The 23,304-nt window shown below is 41.5% G+C and overlaps 1 protein-coding gene across 44 annotated transcripts in view; it reads right to left on the reverse strand.

The window, feature by feature from the left end:
- Positions 1-23,304, reverse strand: part of MAP2 (microtubule associated protein 2) — a 245,487-nt gene that overhangs the window by 169,599 nt on the left and 52,584 nt on the right. For 39 of the 44 annotated variants that reach the window (XM_042021393.1, XM_042021398.1, XM_042021397.1 and 36 more), the window contains one exon: positions 19,228-19,286. The exons of the other annotated variants lie outside the window; for them this stretch is intronic. The gene's annotated coding sequence lies outside the window, so the exon portion shown is untranslated. The remainder of the gene's footprint in view (positions 1-19,227; positions 19,287-23,304) is intronic. 44 annotated transcript variants of the gene reach the window in all.

The following is a 23,304-nucleotide window of genomic DNA, read 5'->3' on the forward strand; positions in this document are numbered from 1 at the left end:
CACAAGCAGGGTTGCATGTGTTCGTAGCAGCAACTCTTTGTCCAGAAGACATCTAAAACAACCCTTTGGTTCAGTTTAATTAGAAATGCAATTAAAAAACCCACAGGCGTGCATGTTAATTGGTCCGGTCAGCGGATGTTAGTCCTTTCCCACATGAAAACATCGATTTTCACCTTCATTACAAATCATATAATAAGCCATGGCTTTGAACAGCCCTCAGCTAAACACACCTCATCTCAAACTTGGCTCTACTTGGATACATTCCTCAGGGGTACCCTAAAAGCATTTTCTGCTACAAAGAAGCCAATGAGCAAATGAGTCAACACACACTGGGTGTGAACCTGTGTCACTCTTCACTGCCTATTAATTTCTCTTAGTGTAAGTCAGGAACAACCCCACTGCCGTCAACTGAATTACATCAAAGAAAGAAAGTGCACACAGCCTTCTAAATGAAAGAGGCAGTATCAAGTTTCATAGCTTGTATAAAACACGGCATGTCATTAAGGCTGAGCAAAACATGGGTGTTTCATATCCTATTTATTAAACCATACTTGCTGCCCTACTACAAGGACTACACAAAAAGGGGATATAAGTCTCCCATACAAATGCAAACCTACCTGTTTTCTGAAGTACTGCTAAAACTTACACTAATACACAGACCCTCTTTCATTAAAGGGACCATGAAAAAAAAACTGGAAGAAAATAGAAAAAAATGGAAATGGATATAAGACAAAGTCTAAGATGCATAGCAGATAAGGAAATAAAAAGGACACAGGATTGTGATTTTTAGAAATCCAGGGTTAAGTCCTCAACAGAGCACCTGCTTTAGCAGAAAAGTCTCCAGCAAATAAATGGCCAGCAAAGCCACCCCTTTGCCAAGTGCCCCACACATGCTGGGAAAGCAGGGATGTGACTCACATTGCTGCTGAGAAACTCAGCTCCTCACACAGGTCTCATCACTGCATTCCTTGCTATGAGACTGAGCACCAGCTGGAGTGGCTCCCTTGCTGCTGAAACTTCCCTGCTCTCCTGTCTGGAAAGTGTCTCTAATCCTTTCTTGCTTTGCATGAGTAGAGGACAAGAGAGATACCTTGGTGACTTGAAGGATAGAAACAAAAGGTGTGACTCAGTATTATTAAACTGGAAGGATAGCTGCCTAAATGCCAGAAACTGTGTAGATAAAAACACCCATTTGGGTGAGCCTTTGTGGCATCACTTCCATCATGGTTTTCTGCTTTTGAAAGGAGCTCTGGAGAATGCAATTACTCATGGCCTTTGAATTTTTCTCATGAGCTAAACCACCACTAGGATAGCCCTGGAAGTACCGGCACAAACTGGTTTCCACCCATAGAAGCACAAAACCTCTTTACATCCTCTGCTAATTCTCAAGCTTCTAAAGAATCTTCTTTTACTGCCTGGTCCACACCTACATCCACAGACATCTCCTGGACTGATCCTGTATGCTTCACCTAGAGCATTCATTCCTCTGCCTCAAGGAGAACATTTAAAATCAGAGTGGGGAGCAGGGCAGAATTCTACAGTTCAAATCACTCTAAAGTCAAACAAGGAATCAGTGTGTTTCCAAAGATGGGCATAATAGTGTACAGTTCAATTTTGCAAGGAAAAACAAGGTTGCACAGATGAATGTGTACACACACCAAGCATGTTCCACCAAAAGCATCAGGTGTTTCAGATGCAACTGGAAAAGAACTGTCTCTTTTATCTGATGGGTTGCTAAACAGATGTCAACTCCCTTTTTTTGTAGTATAAACACACTTTTACTCTAGAGAGATGTAATCTGGGTTACAAGAGAGAGACTTTTTTTTAAAAATAGCATACTCCTATGCTCTCAATGCACCATGTAGATGGTACTTGGGATGTAAGCATTACCATGCTGGAATGACCAGAGCTTCCTCCAGCCTTGTACCCCATCCTCAGACATAGTGGACTCCAGACAATGTAATAGATCATCTCCATTTTAAATATTTTTTGCACATTTTGTTCCATTCACTCAGCAGTTTCACTGACCACGAGGCTGATCTCCTTAGGACACGAGCTGAGTTCACTAACATCTCTTCTGCACAACCAGGAGCCAAGAGAAGAAGGATGTTTAAGCAGACAGACAACAAACAGTCACATTCATATCTCAGGCTTCAGGCCACAGCCTAGGAAAAAGCTCTTATGTAAGAGAATAACTTTAATCATACACATAATCCTCTAGAATCTATTTATGGCCTTGAAAATTAAGACTGTACTTCATTATTTTTCTGGAGGGAAGAAGCCTATCACTTCCTAAAGTGATGGGAAATAGCAGCATTCCAAGGCAACTGTATCGCCTTTATCATTTAATGTCCATGTTCCTCAATCTGGCACTTCAAAAATACCATTAAACAGTCTACCTGCAGCACTTCCAAGTATCACTGATTCAAGGTATTCCAGTCATTCATGATTACTCAAATGTAAAAAAAAAACAGAATAAAAACATGACAGAAGCAAACACCTTTGGAACACAAAAATAACAAAAAGCCCCTCATGTTATTAAAGGCATTTTCCACTCACACCAACATATTTGATTCTACATTGAAGAGAATGAGGCCCTTCAGCCCAATGGTAACTCGCAAAATAGTTCACGGAGGACAATAAAGATAAAAAGGCATAGGGATTCACAACAGAAACGTCATCTCGCTAATAACTATTGTTTCTCTATCAAAGGGGTTCATTAGCGAGGATGATTCACAGCAAATATCACTGCCAATCTACCCAACAGTATTTAGCTGAAGTAATGCTGCAACTCCCAGGAATAACATGTAATAACCAGATGATTTCCTGCAACAAAATGTCAGTCCAATGCCACTGCTGCGAAGGCTGCAGCTGTGTCCAGTGAAGACCAGAATAACTCTTCCCGCCGCCCAGCAACGTCTCAAAGCAATAGTGGCACCTTGTTGAGAGGGCAGAAGTCACACCTCCTCTCAAATCTGCCAATGATGATTTATTGTCATTGTAGCACAAAAAATTTGCCGATATCTCATTTTACAAAAAAGCGATTTCAGTACATCTTCTGAATATAATCTATTTCTTAAAAAATACATGAAAGCATTTGTTCACTGAGAACTAACAAGTGTCACAGTGGCTCCAAGGATCAGTATCCAGAAACCACATGAAAAACCTAACGGCAACTTTTTAAATGCTTCCCATTTTCAAGATCAGAGGACCACATGTGCTCATCCTAGAGTAACCAGGTTAACATTTAAAACATAACCAACAACCATTCAACACACTAATGTAATGGAAGGAAAATCCAACTATTGCTAGATCTGACTTGTACAAACTGTGTTTCAGATTCCAAATGACTCCTGAGGCTAAGTTTTCCATGTCTTTTGTCAACTGTTACTAGCTATGGGAAAGCAGGTATACTCATCTTCCTAATTAAATATCTAATTACCTTACTGCGGGTACTAACCAGGGCATCTGGTTGAAAGCTCCAACACACACATTCACTGTCCCTTTATTAGGAAATCCACCCTTTGCCTCGTGCGTACATTGCATGCTTCTGGCTTTTTGCTTGCAGAATGTGCAGCTTTCTGGATCCAGTCCAGAAATGAGATTTGCAAAGTTGAGGGGGAAAAAGCACTCCAAAGCTGACACTATGATCTGTGAAACAGTAATTGTCACAGCATTGCCCTGCCTTTCTCCTTCAGCACTCCTAAGAACCTGGCTATCAGAATGCCTTCCAAGCCCAATTTCTATCATCATAGACTCGTATCTCCAACTCACTCTCCTGCTGCGTGACGTTAACTGTTTTTTGAAAGATTTACAGATTCCTAAATCTTGGGAAGAAAGTTCAAACAAACTGAGATTGGTTTTAAATACACATATGACTTGCAGCATGACATTTCTATAGCTGCAGCCAGGATATCCATTTATATTAGTGGAAAATGACTGTTCTAAATGACTCCCCTCTCACATCTCTACCCTCCTGCACTTTTAGTTGGATCCCATTTAATTTGCTCACTCTGCCTATACACTCAGACCTCCTTCACTAACACCAGATTGGACAGTAATAGACTCCTCTTGCACTCTCAGTGTAAGTCTCCTCGGTTTTATTCACTGGTCAGGTGCATTATCAGGCCTTCTACTGCAACTACTTATATGCTCCTTAGATCCTTATGTTACATCAGCCCAAGGGTCAGCAGTATCAGAACCAAAATGCTTTTGGCTGCAGTAACACCAAATTACTTGAACTCGGCTTTAGCTCAACAGTGATAACCAGCACAGGCAAATGTTCCCTCTCTTCTGCTCTCATGCACTGATGCTGACTTTATGATGTGGCTCAAAAGCTTCAATTCAAGGTGATCAGAATATATGTTACCTTTGTTGGTGCCTTTTGGAACTGTAGCCGGTCTGCATGTAAGAATCATGACAGTAACACTGCCAAACAGACATTTTTTTCTTTTCAAGAAAAAATAAATTAGGGGGGCAGGAAAAAAAAAAAAAAAAGAAGAAAAAGGCAGTAAAAATAGATCTGGCTGGAGACCAGAGACCACAAGAACTGGCTTACAGGAAATTGTCCTCATTGGTTACTAGATAGAAAAATTTTTCCCACGTATTACATGGATCATGCAGGGACAGGATGGTTTTACACTCCCTCCAAAAGGCATGTTACCACAGGACAACCTAACTTGCAATCTTGTGCAGTTGGGAGGAAAGGGAACAGAGAGGCTGTCTCTTTCCAGTCCATACCAGCAAAGCATAAAGGATTCCAGAAGATGCTTTGTCCACTTTGTTCATTTGTGGTATCAAGTTTCAGTTACTGGGTTTTAAAATAAATACGTTTAAATGTTTCAGTCAACAAAAGGCATCGAAATAAAGTCAACAAAACAGTAACAGAAACACCATGAAACAGAGGTGCAGAGACCCTGACTTCAGTGGCTCTACTCACATAAAGGAGCATGATTCATAACACCTCATTTATTCAGGTCTTTACATGCTCTTTCCTTGCACAAGTATTACATCTGTTTTTACTCTACCACTCTAATTGAGCTTAATAGCATATTACTTAACCAGGTCCACAGCTATAGGCAAAACCTTTTAATATAATCATTTCCTAACCTGCCAATATGAGTGCTTTCGTCACAGAATGAGGAAATGTTTGCACAAATGTGGCTGCTATTGCAGGGTATTGTTGTTGGTCTAAGCCATGAATGAACAAACAGGTAAATCTCCTCCCAAACAGCTTTTGTGATGTGCAATGATGATGACAGTTTGGCTGTTAAATCTGGCTAGGACTTCAAGAAGCTTTTACTAGTTACTCCTCAGCGCTCTGCAGGCAGTAAACCATAGGCCTCTCTCAAATTATGCCAACTCTTCTCTGAAAGCTTGTTTTTGTTTATGAAACCAGTTTTCCCAACAGCAACACTACTAACGCACACGTAAGGACAGCAGACTTGCTAAGCAGCATGCTAAGTATATCACTACCCCTATTGTTATATTGTTTGAGGTCACCCAGGAAATCAACAGCAGAACTGGGCTTGGAGCACAGCCTGCCTGCAACCCACTCGCCCTTTCTGCTGGTCAAGGGACCAAGATTGACAGAGATATTACACTGTGCTCTGCCATCACAGTTTTCAAAGCTAGTCATGGTCACACATACACATATACATGCACACCAAACTTTGGATCAGTCCTGATACCACACTAATAAAGAACAAGAAAACCTAGGACTTTTTTCTACCATTTGCTGAGCTACCATGATCTTGCTGAGCCAATTTTTCAGGCTGGTTCTACTGTTTCCACTACATGGCTCTAAACTATCATTCCTAGAAAAGCCATTCACCAGCTTTTCTAGAAACTTGGTAACTCCTCCATCCTCAGCACCTGTTTTCTGTACTTATTAAGGATCATATTCTGCACCCCACACACATACTAACTAGCACCTTCTTCCCCTAACACTCCCACTGCTGTCCTGCAAATCCAATGCTGCAGCAGAGTTTGGCTCTCATGCAGCCAGCACAACAGCAAGGGACCTGCAGCAGTGCTAAATTACAGCAGTTTGCTGGGCTGCAGACATGGGTATGAAGGCCAAAACCTAGACCATAAGAAAGGACTGGTCTGGGGAAGAAGTTACATGAAACTGCACATTTAAATATGTAACACATAGAACATCTGGTCTTGGAAGCATAGGTAAGTTGGTTGGACAGGTATGTGGCAGTGTTGTCACCTCCTGGTGGGTACTCTCAGAACTATGTAATGGTCAAAAATAACAGTAATTCAGAAGTTAGGCTTTAAAGTCACTTTTATGCCTAGTTTAGACCCTTCCTAATACAATCATGCAACAACTGTTCCTATAGTACTCTAACAAGTATCTTGTTCCATTTGTTATTTTACAAGAAAAACATTTCAAAGAAGTATCCCATAACATGTAGAACTGTGTATTTCCCAAGTACTTGCCATTAAATCGATATTGAAAGCTCAGGAAAAAACTCGGGTCATAACCATGTTTGATAACGGAAATCCATCTTCCAACAGCCAGCAAACAGAAAGGGGGATTAGGAAGTTATGTTTACTAGAAGACAAATTGAAGTTCAAGATATTTAAGACACTGTCTCTCCCTTTATTCACGTGTAGCATTTAATACCTGAAACCAATGCTGTTCCCACTACAGGAAGACATGCTCTTACAAAATGTGGAGCTGAACATTGTGCCTCTCTCCACTGAAGTGTCTTTAAATCAATTCTGCACCCTGCTCATCAAGAGGCAGGTCACAGGCTCCTCCAGACCCCCACAAGGCTCACATCTGCTAGATTCCCCCTCACCTGGGGAGACAAGTTGTCTCCTGTATCATACACAGCTACAGAGTACTGCAAAGTATGAAAACTGTAAAAAACAATGGTCATGAGAGAACCCTTTAGTTTTTCACCAACTCTTTATGTGCAGACCATAGTGTACTAACTTCATCACAGCAAATCCCTATGAATTCAAACTAGCACAGAAGGTGCAGCCAGTCATTGTCAGCCCTGTTCTCGTCAATGACAACACCAGAATACATCACCTCTGGAATCACATCTCCAAGGAGCTCTGGCACTGCGCCCCTGCCCTGTCCTACAACATGGCTCATTTACCTAACTCTGAGCACTGACCTTTTGGCCACTTTTATTTCCTAGCTGCTACACTCCTTGCAGCTTACACCATCCCCTATCTAACCTCATCATGGTAAATAGTTACAGCCTGTGCTCTGTGCTCAGGCAAAATTTTCATCTGCACTGCTTCATTTGGCCTAACTTTCCTAGATTTTGTTATTCCTGCCTGAATAAGCTATTTCTACATCTCTGCATGAATTTTCTTTCCAAGTTCTCATCTCTATGAAATGTCTTTTCCACTCCATCTCCTTCAGCACCTAGGAAGCCTACAAAGACCTCTGCAGCTAACCTGTTACAGATCAAAACATCCCTCCTATTTACCAATTTGTTTCAAAGCAGAACACTACAAGGATATCTGCTCCACCCCAAGGAGCAGAAGAAAGGTCATGTCTTCTACTGTTTTCCTGCTGAAAATCCAAGAAGTCTTTCCTTTTCAATTTGCAATCAGCACTCAGAAGTCCTGTGGTTTAAAAGCATGACCTAGCACAATGCAGCACAACCACATTACACAAGACCAAGAGGAGATACACAATCACAGGGACTCTGTGGAAAGACACAACGCCCCATAAAATATACAGGCTGTGTGTCTCCGAAACACAAGATGTGTAGGGGGGCAAGAGCAGTGCCCATCTCCCAAAAACTCACCAATACGCCCTGATCCACTGCTCACTGGTGGAGAAGAGGGTCTGTAGCAATACTTGTTAATCAAGGGGAAATCAGAAAACATCTCCAGAGGAGGGCAAGATTTAAACAGGAGAATTAAAGACAGCTTTAATTCAAAGTGGTGAATGTGACAGTTCCCATGCAAAGAGTCTACTGGCACACGTATTGAGACACACACTGAATTCACATAAACCTTCAAAACTAAGCAGCTTACTTGCAGAGGAAATCTATCAGCTGAAGAAAGTAGCCTTTCTAGAAATGCAAGCACTGACATTTTACAGGCTGTTTCTCAGAATTTCACAGCTAAAATATTTTGTTCAATCTGCCTGGAAAAAAGACCCAGAGCAATGTGACCAGACCAGGTCCCAAATACTTTCATTAACACAGCATCATTTTTGTTTATCCCCTAGACCAAAGAGTCTAATTTCAGACTCATAGGGTAGATAATGGCCTTCTGAGATCTCCTGCCCTTGTGAAAGTTGGTATGAAAAACACTCTGTGGGCTTACATCCCCCTTCACTATGTCTGCACCTGCAAATGCAAAACTCAGACTTTTACCCCATTTCTCTATGTCTTTCTGATTCCACACGTCCCATTACTGAACTTACACCCAAATTCCAACTTCCAAGTGCTGTATATAGCTAATTAGGGAGCAGATACTGGCTCCTGATGAAGGCAGACACAATCTAATAGAGACAGGGCAGTGTCTACTCTGAACCATTACAGAGAAGAATGCACTGACCACCCCCTTAACCTTACAGCAAGGGTTCAGCCTGCACTGACCTGGCTGCAGGGCTGGATCGTGTTGCCCACTGATAGAAGGTTCTGCAAAATGCCATTCCCTGCCACCAGCTACAAAGGGCTCTGTGCAAGAGGGAAACACAGGATTTGCAGACAGGCCAGCAATATTTCCAGACCTGTAAAGCTAATCTTAGGCTTTCCTGCTCAAAGACTCTAAACTGATGTTTAATACAGAAAAATACCCCACTGCTTTTTTAAAACTTCTAGACCAAGTCTCAGTCATTCTACTTAATCTAAATGTCCTTCTCTTTTTTTTTTTACACTTGAAAGAGCAAGTTTTACCCACAAAGTCACGCACTTTAAAAATGCCCTGAAACCACAAATCATAGTTGCTGTGCCAGACACATGATTCATAACCACAATAAAGTTGTTTGAGGCTTGCCTACTCTCTTCTGCATTGACACTAACTCTAAAGATTAAAAATGAGATGCAGATTGCTTCTCCTGCAAATATACTCTGTAACCTTGAAGAGACCTGGGTAACCCTCAGCCTCAGCTTCATTCCTTAGCTGCTTAAAGAGATTACAGTTTAAAAAAGACACCAACTACATCAGTGGCCAGCATCCATGATTCATCCTATGAATACTGCTCCCAAAGAAGAGTGCTTGCATCTTCAAAACTCATCTTCTCAATGAGAAATACAGGAAATGGTTCTATACACAAGAGCAGTCCCCTTATGCCAGTCAGGTCTTTCCACCACAATGAGGACTCACAGAGGAAGGGTGGGTGAAGTCAGCATAAAGGAAACTGACATCTTGCTCCTGACTTCTGGCTAAAAAAAATCAGAAGAAATTCAGAAGAAACTACCTACCAAACTGTTTGTACAGGTAACCTGCAGGGTCTAAATGGCATATTCTCCAAGAAACCCACAGGTCTCCTCCAACTAGGAAGCTTCTCCATGTATGGCTCAGCTGAATTTGAACCTTCTTGCTTCAGCGAACAGGCTGCAAGGCCCACCCATCTTTACACCTGCTGCCTTCATTGCAGCCACATGATACAGAAGAGTTTGATTTTGGGGGTCCCAGAGTGGTGTCCTCCCACCAGCAGGAGCTGGGTCTGGGCGTCTCCCATTTCTCTTTTGACTTCTCTCTGGCCTTTCCAGCCAGGAATAACACAAGCACTCAGGCAGTTTGACTTCATCCATCACGTCCTAGCACAGAACTGCAGGACGACTGGCAAGCTCCTTCTGTTTGCACATTTGGTTTTATCATCTTCCTGAATAGACGGTTTTGCATCAGTACAGTAGCCAAGAAAACACAGAGCTGCTGCAGCTGACATGCACCAGAACACACTTTCCTAACCTCTTTTCTTTGAAATGATTACAGTTGCACCAAAGAACACAGTGAAAGCAATATTTTCCCACAGGCATGAATAGATTACAGCATTTCTCTGAACTGCAAATTATTCTAAGTTAGTGATTAGCAGTGCTGTAGGAACAGACCAAACACTTCAAACTCAGCTCTAGATTTTGTTCTGAAATATCCTTTACATGTAAGGTGCTCTCCCCAGTACTGCAAAGAATCACTTTTGTCTATTCACTGAGACACCAGAAAACCATTTTTTAAAAAGGGAGGGAATTGCCCATGATGAGCAGAAACAAAAAAGCCAAGTTCTTGCGCTACAGTGTTTTTGTGAGACTTGATTCTTCCATCTCACATGGTAACAAATGAACACTGAAAGCAATTTCCCATCTTGTTCTGTCAGCACATGGACACCTAATAAATCCCAGAATGTAGAAGACACCCAGAAGGCTTTTTTCTATTTCTTACGGTTGTGTAATTACAGGACATAGTTACGACACTCATGCTGCTTCCCACTCTGCCTTTGAACAAATTAAAGGCAAATAATGTAAAAAACACAGATACTGGGGAAAACACAATTGCTACATTTGTGTAAATATAGGACATCTTTCAGGTGGCTGGCTGGCTGGTACAGAATCTGGTGATATTGTTCCAAATTGGCTTGATTTAAGTAATTCATTTTCTTACATGGTTTATTTGCATAAGACTGTGAGACAACTGACAGCAGGCAAAAAGCAGCCGCATCAGCAGGTGCCATACTGATCTCACACCTCAATGCTGATTATCACAAGCAGAGATGCTGATCCTGAGGAATACTTAATTGCCTGCTCACAGCCCCCAACTATTTTCCCAGCTCCAGCACCTCCTTCTCTGCTGTGTACAAAAAGCACTTTTTTTCATTCCCAGAAAGGGCCTGCCATGGGATAGCAGCCTGGGACTTCTGCTGCCCACACAGCATGCAACAGTCCTGCCTGGGAGGAAACATGCCAGACCCTGTTGGCATGGTTTCTAATGGAATCAGGAAGGCCAAACTTGACACAGGGGATAGGTTAATGCCATGGAAAGCAAATAGAAATCATGGAGTCATGCTGCTGTGTGATGTCTTCCCAAACCTTAGCACTGAACCAAAGATGATGTTCCTCAAACCTGAGTCCTTGAACCACTACCATATCTGTTTTTTTAAAATTTGGTCGGCATTACGCTCCGAGACAATTTGACTGGCATGACCAAAAAGAAAACAAACCCTCCACCATATGCTCACTATTACTGCCAGGGTCTGAGACCAGTCATAAATGAGAAAGGCATAAAGGCTTTCCTGTTGCTATGCTACAGATGTTGTTCAGTATCTTCATGGTGTATTTCTGAGACTCAAGAGCCTGTTTTTGCTGGCTGTAACTGCATGTGGGTGCAAGTCTATTGAAATCAATGGACCTAAGCAATTTCAGAGATAAAAAAGCATCTGGCCCTGATGCTTCAAGCCTTCTAGCACAAATACAACATGCACAGTCTCATTCTGACATGAAGAGCTTGAGTACAGCAATCTTTAGCTTCAGCTCTTGCTTATTACAAAAATGCATAATTGCCAATACAAAACAGTGGCAGAATTAGTCAGAATTGTATTTAAAAGACCAAGCTTTCTAGCTCAGCTCTCACATATGAAACTTGCCTTTGTATTTGCCTGAAAAAGCATCAGCTTTTCATCCAAAGCAATAGTTTCCTACTTGATGGGTTGGAGTCCACACTTTCTCCTTCTGAGCACATTGTAAAGTGTCTCAGAGGCATGCACCCCTGCTCTAATTAGAAACAAAATACAATTTTATACACATATCTGCCCATACTGTTATTGTTTGCACTATGAAGCTCTTTCTTAGTTGTTAGATCAGGATAAGCTGCTAATTAAGATGTACAGCAGAAAAAGGCACTTTGATGGAAGAGAAAACAAAGCGCTGCATGAGGCTCAGGAGATTGGAATCTGATCCCAGCTGGGTCACAATTTGCCTACTTACTGCCCGCAGATAGCATTATTATCTTAATGTTCCTCATTTCCTCACATGCAAACTGGAAACACTAACAGTGTCTCCTAATGGAGACACTTCGTACTTCAGTACTGGATCCCCAAGAAGGCTCCTTCTTCACTGCCACAACTCTGGAACAAAATACCTGTACAAAAGAGTAACATGGCATTTTTCCAGCTTCTAAACTTGGCACCCTCGTCACAAGGCAGGCAAAGACACAGCGCTGGAGAACAGGGGCTTCCCTCTACCCATGGTCTGTACATTGGGGCTGTACATTGCTGGAGAACAGGGGTTTCCCTCTACCCATGGTCTTGGATGAGTTCAAACTCATTTTTGACTCCTGCACCTTTACATTCAGCTCCCATTCCACCTCCATAGCAAGAATTTTTGTGCAGGCACTATTCCCTGACTGGTGTTTTTCCAAACCAGGTCCAAAAACCTTTCAAACGTAAACATTCAAACACACAGAGCCTCACCACCCACCTGGCTCCTAACTACATTACACATACTTCCATAATGTTTTCTATAGAAAGATCATTATTTAGGTCAGCAGGTCCCTCAAGGAAAAAAATAATTAACAGAAGCTTTTAAAACTCTGATTTCAAATGCAGCACCAATGCATTTGGTAATGCATTGAATTTCCCCTATCTCTGAGATTTTCATTAAAACAGTTGGAAAGAGAAGTCAGAGTGAGACAGCCCTGTCAAGAGCACATGAATTGTTTGAATTCTTGCCTACAGTTCTACACCACAACTAAATCTCTCCTAGAAATGCACTTAAGAACTAAGGATTGAGGTTTTCACATTTTCAGCAGTACCATTCCCATTGATTCTTATTCAGAATATGGGCTTTTGGAAGCTCAGCTCAAAGCAACCACAACACTGAAGTGTGAGAAAAGTGCATTTATATCAATGTCAGGCAATGTAAAGCACCACATTTTACAGCATTTGGATTACAAACCTATGTGATGGAGAAACACAGCAAAGTGTAAGCAGCCCTGTGTGCCAGCAGTGGGTAAATATGGACAACAGAGACATGGAAGTCTAAAGAAGTATTTTTTTCTTCATGGAAGTCTAAAGAAGTATTTTTTTCTTTTTTGATCAGAATCAAAACATTATCTGGTCCCCTAGAAGCATAGAGTTGACTTGCTTTTATCAGGATTTGAGACACTAGTCTTAACAGCCTAGGAATTATAAACTTGAAAAAGTTATTTCAGCTACACAAAAATATCCACAGATGTAATACAGGACATACGATTTGTGTATTCTTAAAAGTGTTAAATGTTTCATTCATACAACAAGATAAACTGATATAATATTATTTATTTATATATATTTAACATATATATATATACATACTGTATTATAATAGTAAAAAGGAAAATCAGTTCCAAGCAAACCCAGTTGGGTTTCATGTGGAAGTTTTAAAGTCAGTAACTCCTCCCTTTATATATTGCTCAGACAAATGAAGTGAATTCTACAGTCCACCTTTCAAAGCCTGAAAATCAAGAATTTGGTGAATGGCTTCCCATTAGTACCATATGCTTCCAAGGTGAGAAGCAACACAAAAGGATTACCTTTATTACCTGTATTACCTTTAGATGATGAGGCATGTTTATGCCTACAGCATTTAAGAACTGGAAGAAAAATAACTGATTCTTCCTATGACTGTAATCTTTTTTTCCTTGGGATGTCAACCCTGTTCTCTTATAGACCTGGCCACACTGGAAAATCTGACACTGCCTTTAGGCAGAGCTTCAGTGAGACACTTCACACGATCCTATCAGATTGAATAGCTTTAACCCTGGTCCTGTTGCTACTGGTACCAGTAGAAAAAAAAACTGTGAGTGACTTTATGGAAGAAAGACTTTCGACATATCACTTGTTAAGTGGTTATGTGCCCAGAAACCTGTGAAGACATAAGAAATAGAGATAAAAATCTATGAACAGGTTATGAGTTGGAGCTCTAAGCAACAGAAAAGCTTCTACCTCTGGGTGCTACACACACTGAAATGCTCTCTCCCCACCAATAATAAAAGACATTGGAGATGTAAAGGCATTACAGCCACTATTTTCAAACGTTTTAAGTGAAGCAAATCTTGTAGATAAAGATAGTATCTCCTACACCTGGGGGGCAGGGGAAAAAAACCACATACCAAGAAAGCTTTCAGGATTAGAAACTTTCATCCTGGTCTTCACCATTCACCTGCAAACTTATCTATTTTTCCTGCTGTATCAAATAATCTCATAAAAGATGTTTTCTATCTCCAAAGAGATTTCTCTGGCATTATTTAAACCTTTCAGGTTAGAATTAAAGGGCACAACATTTCTTCATCAAGACTGTCTCAGATGATGTCACTGCTGCCCACCACAAAAAAAAGGTCTGGCTCCTACTCCCATGGAAGTTAAAACTCCTACTTTTTGCTCTGGAGAAGGATCTAATCAAAACTATTTATCCTATTGCCTTCCAGCCTCCTGGTACGGTATGCCGGAGGTAATAAGGAATGTGGTTAACTGAATAAAATAAGGTTAAAAAGTATTTTAAGGGCCTAGTAGCCGGTATGGTAATTTATTCCACTAAACGAATGGCATCTCAGCGTTTGAAGACTAAGCATTAAGTAGAAGCAGACGCTTGCAGTTCTACAACACGCTGTTTCCTTTTAAAAAAAAGTTGTGTGCACCACCTGTTCCTTCCATTTTTCCTTTTTTTTCCTGAAGACACTGCTGGCAATGGAATTAGTCATTAAAAAACAACCCACAAACACTTACTTGATTAACTAACTAGCAGTCAAGAGCTGCTGGCATCAATAAGAACAGCTTCCTCAGATACTCCCTCAATAAATACTTTGCTAGCCTCTGGGTTTCACATCTGGTGTTTGGTAGAATGTTAACCCAGGCATTTGTTATTACTCAGAAACCTGCATCTTTATACATCATACGTACTCTCAGAGAACGAAAAGTAAAGTGGCCCTTAAAAGAACACCTATTTCTGTATATTCGTAATCTCAGGCTTCAGATTATTTGAGCAAGTGGAGTTTAGACATGATAACCCAAATGCCCAGATGCACCTGAAAGAAACTACACCAACAACCCAGTTCTGCTGCTGTGCAATACCAACATACTTGTGATGACTTCAGTAAGAGCCATGCCAATGAGAAATCTGGTCTGTCAGACTTTCATACTACAAGCACACCTGGTTCAGAGTCATATGGGTGCCAACTGGTTTGTCTGCAAAAATTCTACAGCCACGACCTTCATTCAGCACCTCCCACTCCTTTTCCCTCCCTGATACAGCACTTAGGGGTTCCTTGGTCCCCATCCTACCCACAAGCTTCTGGGGAAGAAGACATCACACCAACATCTTTCCTGCTTTTCCACCTATGAACACAGGGAGCATCACACAGTTCTGCAAGGCCAGAAGCCAGAGCTGGTTAATGTCACAGCTTGATGGCCTCCATCCTCAACTGCTGGATGCAGCCCAGGTCATGTGTTTTTCTAACTCAGCAGCATAGAGGCTGGATCACAGCCCTCCTACTGGCCAGGGCTAACAGGATTGCCCACTAAGAGTGCAAGACAGTGTGCTGCACATCCCAGCAAAGCGCTGCTGGGGGCAAACACCAGAGGAGAATGCTACATGGAGAAACTCTCTCTCCCTCTGCCCCACACCCTGCTGGAGGGCTCCTTCTTACAAGAGGGGAACTTGGAACAATAAGACAAGGAGCACTTCCAATCAGCTGGAATGCTGTTGGATCTTTTTGGGGCAAGCTCAAGTTGCTTACGACTTCAACATAAATAGTGAAGGCTTAGTCTAAATAGCTTCTGCCTCACATGATTCTCTCTCTAAGGTATCTAGCAGCCTTCAAAACAAAGGGCGTTGGATGTAATGTCAATGCCTTCAACAGGTAAGTGTGGCTTTCTCGTTTCTTTTTTTTTTTTAATTTTAGCACAAGGAGAATATAATACAGAAAACCTGTCACAGAGAAAGAAGGAGGGCCCAAGGATAACATCCTGATGTTTGACCATGTTCTCACTCCTCAGTACCACACATGACACTGCTCTCCTCAGGAACCTCTGCCGTGGGAGCAATTTGAACTGCTGAATCCCTTTACGCTTTCTGTTCCTAGCAGTACAGTAGGAGAGAATGGTAATGGTGTGTACCTGTGAGCACATCTGCAAAACAACTTGAGGTGCATAATCTTACACTGGGAACTAGAGAACCAGTATACTCTGGCAGAATGAAACTCAGATTTCTCCAAGAGATCAGGTGCCTTATTAGAATTATTTATTTGCTGGGCTACAGCAGATCGCTCGTACAAGAGAAACAGCCCAAAAGAGCAGCAATTTAAAGATGGAAGTACAAAAGACTCCATGGTATAAGTGGTGATGCCAGTTCTTGTATCTTTTAAAAACAAAGGTAAATGTTCAGCTAGCTCTGTCTGTTTACAGGGCTTCTAAGAACACCAACTCACTCAGTTCTTTCGTTCTATATATTCGATATTCTTTTTCATGATTCAGTGGAAAGAGAGAGGTTCTTCAGAAAATGGCTCAATCATATGTGACCTTCCCAGCTTCCTGAGATGCTCATCTACAGTCTCTGCTCTCTGCAGGAGGAGAGCAGGGTAAGCACACTGCTTGCAAGCAGTAGTGACATACAAGGGCCTAACGTTAGGCTAGGCAATGCAGGTCTTCTGGCTTTTGATAAAATTCTCTTCTGCTATTTGTTCATACCACATGGAAAATCACCATGAATTAGTACAGGCTTTGGTACCATTACATATACTTAGGCTGTTCCTGTGAAATATTCTGATAAGAAATAAACCCATCTTTTTGTTGCCTTTTTTTTTCCAGGTTCTCAGTAAAACACAACAGTTGTGCTTACACTTAACGCTTTCTTTTGAGAATTTGGGTTTCATTGCCCTTCAAGTGTGAAAAATTAGGTAATATTTATGTTCAATACATGCCTAAGCTTGCAGAGACAAGCCTGAGACAGTCTTGCTTTCATTCCTTTGTGAAAGATACACTGCTGTCTGATGAGCAAGAAGGTGCTTTGGGGCAGTTAGAAAGTGATGCAACAGAGTGAGACCAATAAATGGGTGAAGAGCTTCTCTGTGCCATTATGTGGGTTGTGTAAAAGCCTAAGAGAGGGTTATAAGGAAGACAATCAAGACAAAAAAAGAGAGCTGAGCATGATCTGCACATGCCTTAGATTCACATGGAGAAGACAGAAAGAGAAGAACAAAATCTAATCAAATCTTATAAGTTTGGTATGTTTAAACAGCCTTGGTGCAGGATCGCTTCTCTAGTCTGTACTGTGTGTTCAGCTTAATAAAATGAGATTTAGACAACTGATTATTTAATTACAAGGAGGTCTTTTGCTCTCTGTTTATGCAAGAACACAGCTTCTATTGATAAACTGTGAGCAGCTCAAATACAGCTGAAAAGTACCAATATGCCAGGTGCTGGAAGAATTGGATTACTACTCACTTCTAAGAGCAAACAGTTTACCTACCCCTTTCAGCTGACAGTTCACCACCCTGCTCTGAATTTCCTGGTTACACACATCAACTGTGATAAATCTTTGGTAAGAACAGACAAGAGCATTCAAACCCTGCCACAAAGACTACTGAAGCTCAGACTAGCACAGGTGAAGTGAAATGCAGAATGAACTCTCCTCGACTTCCCTGTTGCTCTTCACGAAGAGAACCCACCAAACAGCTTTGTCTACACTTTTAGCTCAGATCCTCAATCACTCCTTCCTATTAAAAGTTTTTGGATTTGGCCTTATTACAGCTTTGAAAGACCTATCTCTTCCTGACCATTTAACTTTTTGCCTAATGATTCAAGTTCAATGACATAGAGAGGCTGACAAGCAGCAGATAAAAGAAACATCTTGTACTCACTGAAATCAAAGCTAGACTTCTTCTCACTGGATAAGGATTAATACCATGAGCAGGGCTCCTGGCAGTTTCCATTCAAGAATGATGACAACAAGAGCCTTGCTGATAAATTCTCACATCTCACCTGTTTCTCTCACTGCAAGAGAGAAGGCTTACATGACTGTGGCAGTTTTTTAAAACACCTTGAGAAATACAAGTGGTACATCTGCACTGCAGCCCATCACAGCTATAAAGCAGTATTTCAGAGCTGGTGACAAGCAACGCACTCTGAAATACCCAGCAGAGAGACTGTTGCTCTGCATTGAAATACTGCCACTCACTCTGGCTGTGGATACATACTCCAGGAAAGACTCATGCCTTCACACAAAGGAAAAAACTATGACCTCTAAGAGAGAAATGTGAGACTGCAGTAAGAGCATCACTGTTGTGACCAGGAACTGCCCCCAGCACATAGACGCAGGCAACACATGTCCCAGTTTTTACTCCATTCTCCCGCCCTAGAAAGAAGACAGACAAGAACCAACTACAGAAAAAGAAAAAGCCAAACCCCAGAACAAAATCCAACTTCATCATGACTGTGCAGTGTCACCAGATAAACCTGGTGCTTGAAAATTTAACCTTTCTTGGAAGAGGAATGACCAAGTAATTCTTCTTCCAACAACCCCTGGATAAAGGGAAAATGGTATTTACCAGCTCTCTTTGTGCTGTTTTTCACTTGAGTCGTTCAAATAACTAAAAGCCGTCTGTACCCATTACACAAACTCCCCTCTGAACAGGTAATACCAGGGGTGCAAGTGGGAAATCCTGGGATCAGCATCTCTTTGCATCTGGGCTGTGTTACAAACTTGCATATCCCATAAACAACCTCAATAAAACAATGCAACAAAACAGAGCAACAAATCGTCAGACAAGGTGAGCATGTAGTGACTGACACACAAGTAATCAGCACACATCCTGGAACATTTTTCCTAAATGTGAATCCTAAATTTGAAGCGTGAGAAGAAAAAAATGCCACATCACAGATTCAACTTGCAGTGCTTGTGCTCAGCAGCAGCAGCCTTTTGGATAGTTCAACTCTCATTGACAAGAGGACATTTCCTACAGAAAACAGAAGTCTACACAAAAAAGTTGGCAAAAACCCCAGTGAGTTTTTATTTTCACTTGTTTCCACCTCTGTGCCATAAACACCTTCACCGTACAGCCCAGAAAATGTATGTATCTTCTTTGTTTAGAACACCATTACAATACATAACTCATGTACATGCAAGCATAGGAGGAGTCCTGTCAAACTATTTGGGTTTGTTTGAACAAGCCCCAGAGATTCATTAGGCAATCCATCTCAGTAAAGTCAAGACGCACAACATTTCCGGAGCCCTGGAATGACTGATACAAGACCAACAAAAACAGAAGACCCACCTTGTGGTGTTGCTGTCACCTTGTCAGTCACAGGTAATTTTATTTCAGGTTTCCACAATCTGAAAAAAAAAAGCTCTCAGTTAGTGGCAGCTGTTAAAGGCAAAAGCTTTAATCTTATTATATGAATTAAAGACTCATGACTTGCAACATGTTAATAACAAGATGCCTTCCTCCTCCGTTTTTAGTAACATGTGCAAAGTTATACCAAATTATCTTTTCCGGTGACTAGAACCTCTCTTGCCATTATAGCTTACATCCCTTGATTTGCATCAGACCATGTCTTACCAAAGAGCCCAGGCCTTCAGAATGCCTGTTTTCGTATAAAGTGAATATCCATGGAAAAGCTGATTCCTCTGAAGTACAGGCTATACTATGGTGTCCATTACGATTAGAGTTTCATAGAAACAATAAAACCCTTTCCTTCTTTACAGAAAGAAGATGATCTGAAGGCAGAAGGCCTTTCTTGTAGCTAGATTCACTGGGGATGATTTGCCAAAAATTAGGAAAGACACAAACAGCAATAGCCCTAAGTACAAGGAGTCAGCAAATAAACAATGTAGATAATACAACCTAATTTGCCAAAAGCTTACTTGTTGCCAGGAATCCCACAGTTAAGCTGCACAGTAACAAATGATGTGCTTACAAGCTGCAGACCAGACTGATGGGGCCTGTTAATTCGGTATCAGGTAACGTGGTATCATGTACCACAGAAAACCTGCATAAGGGAAGTGCTGTTGAGCTGTCACAGAGGAGAATTCTCTGGTGCTACAGCTGTTTTACGGCAGGACCCTGGGCATGTCCTTAACTGCTTTGTGCTTGAGTTACTAACCATATCTTACAATGGGTATAATATCATCACAATGGCATAAATGAGGACTACTTACTGCTTTGCAAATCCTGGGAATGGCTAGGCAAGGGAGAAGCACCTATAAAGTGCAAATTGTTGGCATTTACAAATTGCACTGAACTGCCTGAGAAGGAAGAAGTACAGACTTCCTTACCCAGCTTCAAGTCAACAGCCAACAAATGGACCATTTTCCAGCCCATCATCTTCAATCAGCACACACCCTACCTGCAGAACTAATTTCTGCCAAAATGTGGGTAACAAAACTCACAGCTGGACAAAGCTATTCAAGATGCTCATTGCTTCACAGGGGAAAGATAGGGGGAAGATAAATGTCAGCAGGAATAAAAGCAACTTGTACTTCTAGTGAATGTTGCTATGTCTCACTGTACTCATATCCTAAATAAGGGTTTTCACTGAAAGGAATGGGACTCTCATCTCTGACTTTACCAAAGCTAGAGAAGAAAACATTTACTTTCACAGAAAGGTAGAAAAGGACAGATTCAGTGTCTTGCCAAAGTTAACAGGAAGCAGAGGCTGAATCATGAGCAGAAAGCAAGGACCCCATCCCTACCTCCTTCTTTTAAGCATGGGGCAACTTTATGAAAGCAGAAAAAGACTTAAGTCTCTACAGCACACTGCTGTCATAACTGAGGATGAAGATGGAGGTGTAACCAGAGAACAGCAGAAGGAAAGTCAAGCTCAACTATTTCTATTTTTCTCTCAACACCAGCAAATGAAAAGTAATTTCTTACAATATACTGGCCAGGAGTGGACCTTATTATCTTTGGTTAATTCCATACATCTGAGAAGAAAATAGCGGTAAGCCGGTCAGACTTGCTAAACGAGATTTGTCTAAGGTCCCACCCCCAGGTGCAGAGCCATGCATGAAAGATTCAGCATTCTTTAGGAAGATGCTACTTGTCCAGACACTGTTAGTAATGGTCAGCAAAACACAACCATGGAACAACTCATACATAATATTCCCCTTTTGAGCAAAACCTCATTCAGCACCCTCCAATCTCTGAGGAGCTCCCAGTTCATATCCAAGCCAAGAGACAAGGAGGAATGGTACCAGCAGGATCCCTTTCCTCAAGCTTCAGATGAGCAAATAATGGACAAGCACACAACCCTGGCACCTCCAGCAAGCAGAATTTCCAGCATTTTTACAGCTTGGCCCACAATTATTTACTCCTTAGAGACTCCAGACTCATCCTATCATCTGTGGTTATAATAAAAGGGAAACAGACTTGTTGCTAAAATGGCCATGAAACACCAGACACCTATTTACACTCTTGCTACAGTTACACTCAGTTAACTCCACTTTAGGAGCATCAAGATTTTCCAGATCACAGCCCTGACTCACGCAGCCGGCAGTGAACACCTGGGACACATTCTGGAAAACACTACTAATAAAACACCATGCCAACTGCTTGACGCAGAGAAAACAAGATTAGCACTGCGACATGTTGGCATTTTGACTTCTGAATATTTGCTGGCTGATAAAATCAGGAGCTGTCTTTAAAGTCTACCCTGAACAAAATTATCTACCCCTTTCCTGTAACTACAGTGGCATTTGTTAATGCTGTCAGATTTTATGTGAAGTCAGTGTTCTTGCAAGGAGTCACACTGACAGCTCTGGTTACCAAAGTCTTTCACTAACTGCTTTCCAGTAACATCTGATAGGAAAATGAAGTGGCCCAGTATTTTCCATCTTTCAGTACACACCTGCCCCAAGAGATGAGCATGTATATAAAAATAGCTGAGCTTATCCAAAAAATTCACTGGCATAACTGGATGCATCTTCCAACACCCTGGGGATGGTTCACTTCAGAAGATGGAGCTCGTTTGGTAAAAGGGAGAAACTGCTTGGAAATCTGAAGGTGGAAGATGGGTTGGATAATGGTAATCGTGAAATGATAACATCAACTATTCAAATATAAGGAAGGAACAAGTAGAGCAGATTACGGGCAGTGAATCCCAAAGAAAAAAAGACAGATTTTTAAGCAACTCCAGACAGGTCAGTTCCTTCATAGGAAGCCAAGAAAGTGCAGAAAAGTGCTAAAGGTGGAATAAAGATACAGAGAAAAACTATTTTATGGTAAAACAAAGCTGGGACATCAACTGACTACAGTGCTGACCAGAGGAATATGTTTAAAGGAGGGACTCATGTAGGTAAGTCAACTTAAACAGATGAAATCTTACTACAAATTTCTTATCATTAAAAAAAAACCCTAACCAACAGACTGAAACCAACTACACACTAACAGATGAAACCACTGACACCGTGAACTCATAGGAAATGAGGGAAGACCTAAAGCACTGCCTGAAAGCAAGCACAGAACCACTAACCACCATAAAAAGGAAAGAGGATGATAACCACACAGGGAACTGGAGACCTGTCAGCCTAACTCAGACTACCAAAACAAACTGTGAATTAATTATAATATCTGAAAGACAGATGGCCCACATCAGCAAATCTACTTCTGTAAAAAACCAACCAAAACAAACTGGTCTGACCTAGTTTTCTATTACAATATAGCATATTTACTGGAAAAGGGCAGCACATACATGCTATAATCGAGGGGGGGGGGGGGGGTTGAATGAGCACTCAGGGGGTTAGGGTTAGTGAGCCCGAGGCTCGCTTCTTTGCAATGCTTTATGTGAGCAGCCAGAAAACACTGAGCTGAGAGTGTTTACAAGTATTTCATCACATTCAAAATCATCCAAAAATCAATGCCATGAAACTCACTGATTCAAAGTGCTGCAATAGTGCTGCTGCAGAGGCAGCAAAAAGGAAATGTTTCCACACAGAGCTTCATCCACCAACATCTTAGTTGAGACCCAACAGGCTGAGTCCAAGTACATAACACTCTCAGCAGGAGTTGTAGTGCAAGCCCACACTCCTCTCTGATGTGCTGCCTCTTAGGTGGAGGCAAGTTACACCCCACAGTAATAGCAAAGTGAACAACTGAATATTCAGCTTCCACTGATTAGGTGGCTGGCTCCTAATAGGTTTTCCAGAGCTCTTCTGTCAGAGACATCATACTGTTAACTCATACTGTTAACTGTTGTCTGACACACAGACATGCCTTAGCCCAGGAGATAACCCTCCAAAGTATAAAGCTAGCAGTTGTTCAACATGTCTGAAAGACTTGCAAAGGCGATTTAGGACAATCTAACTAAATTAGGAACCCTCTGAAGCTGTAAATTGCCTTCACTGGACAGTCAAA

This window comes from Corvus kubaryi, unplaced genomic scaffold, assembly GCF_017639235.1.
Source record: "Corvus kubaryi isolate FWS band 111438036 unplaced genomic scaffold, C.kubaryi_AGA036_p1.0 37142, whole genome shotgun sequence".
NCBI lineage: Eukaryota > Metazoa > Chordata > Aves > Passeriformes > Corvidae > Corvus > Corvus kubaryi.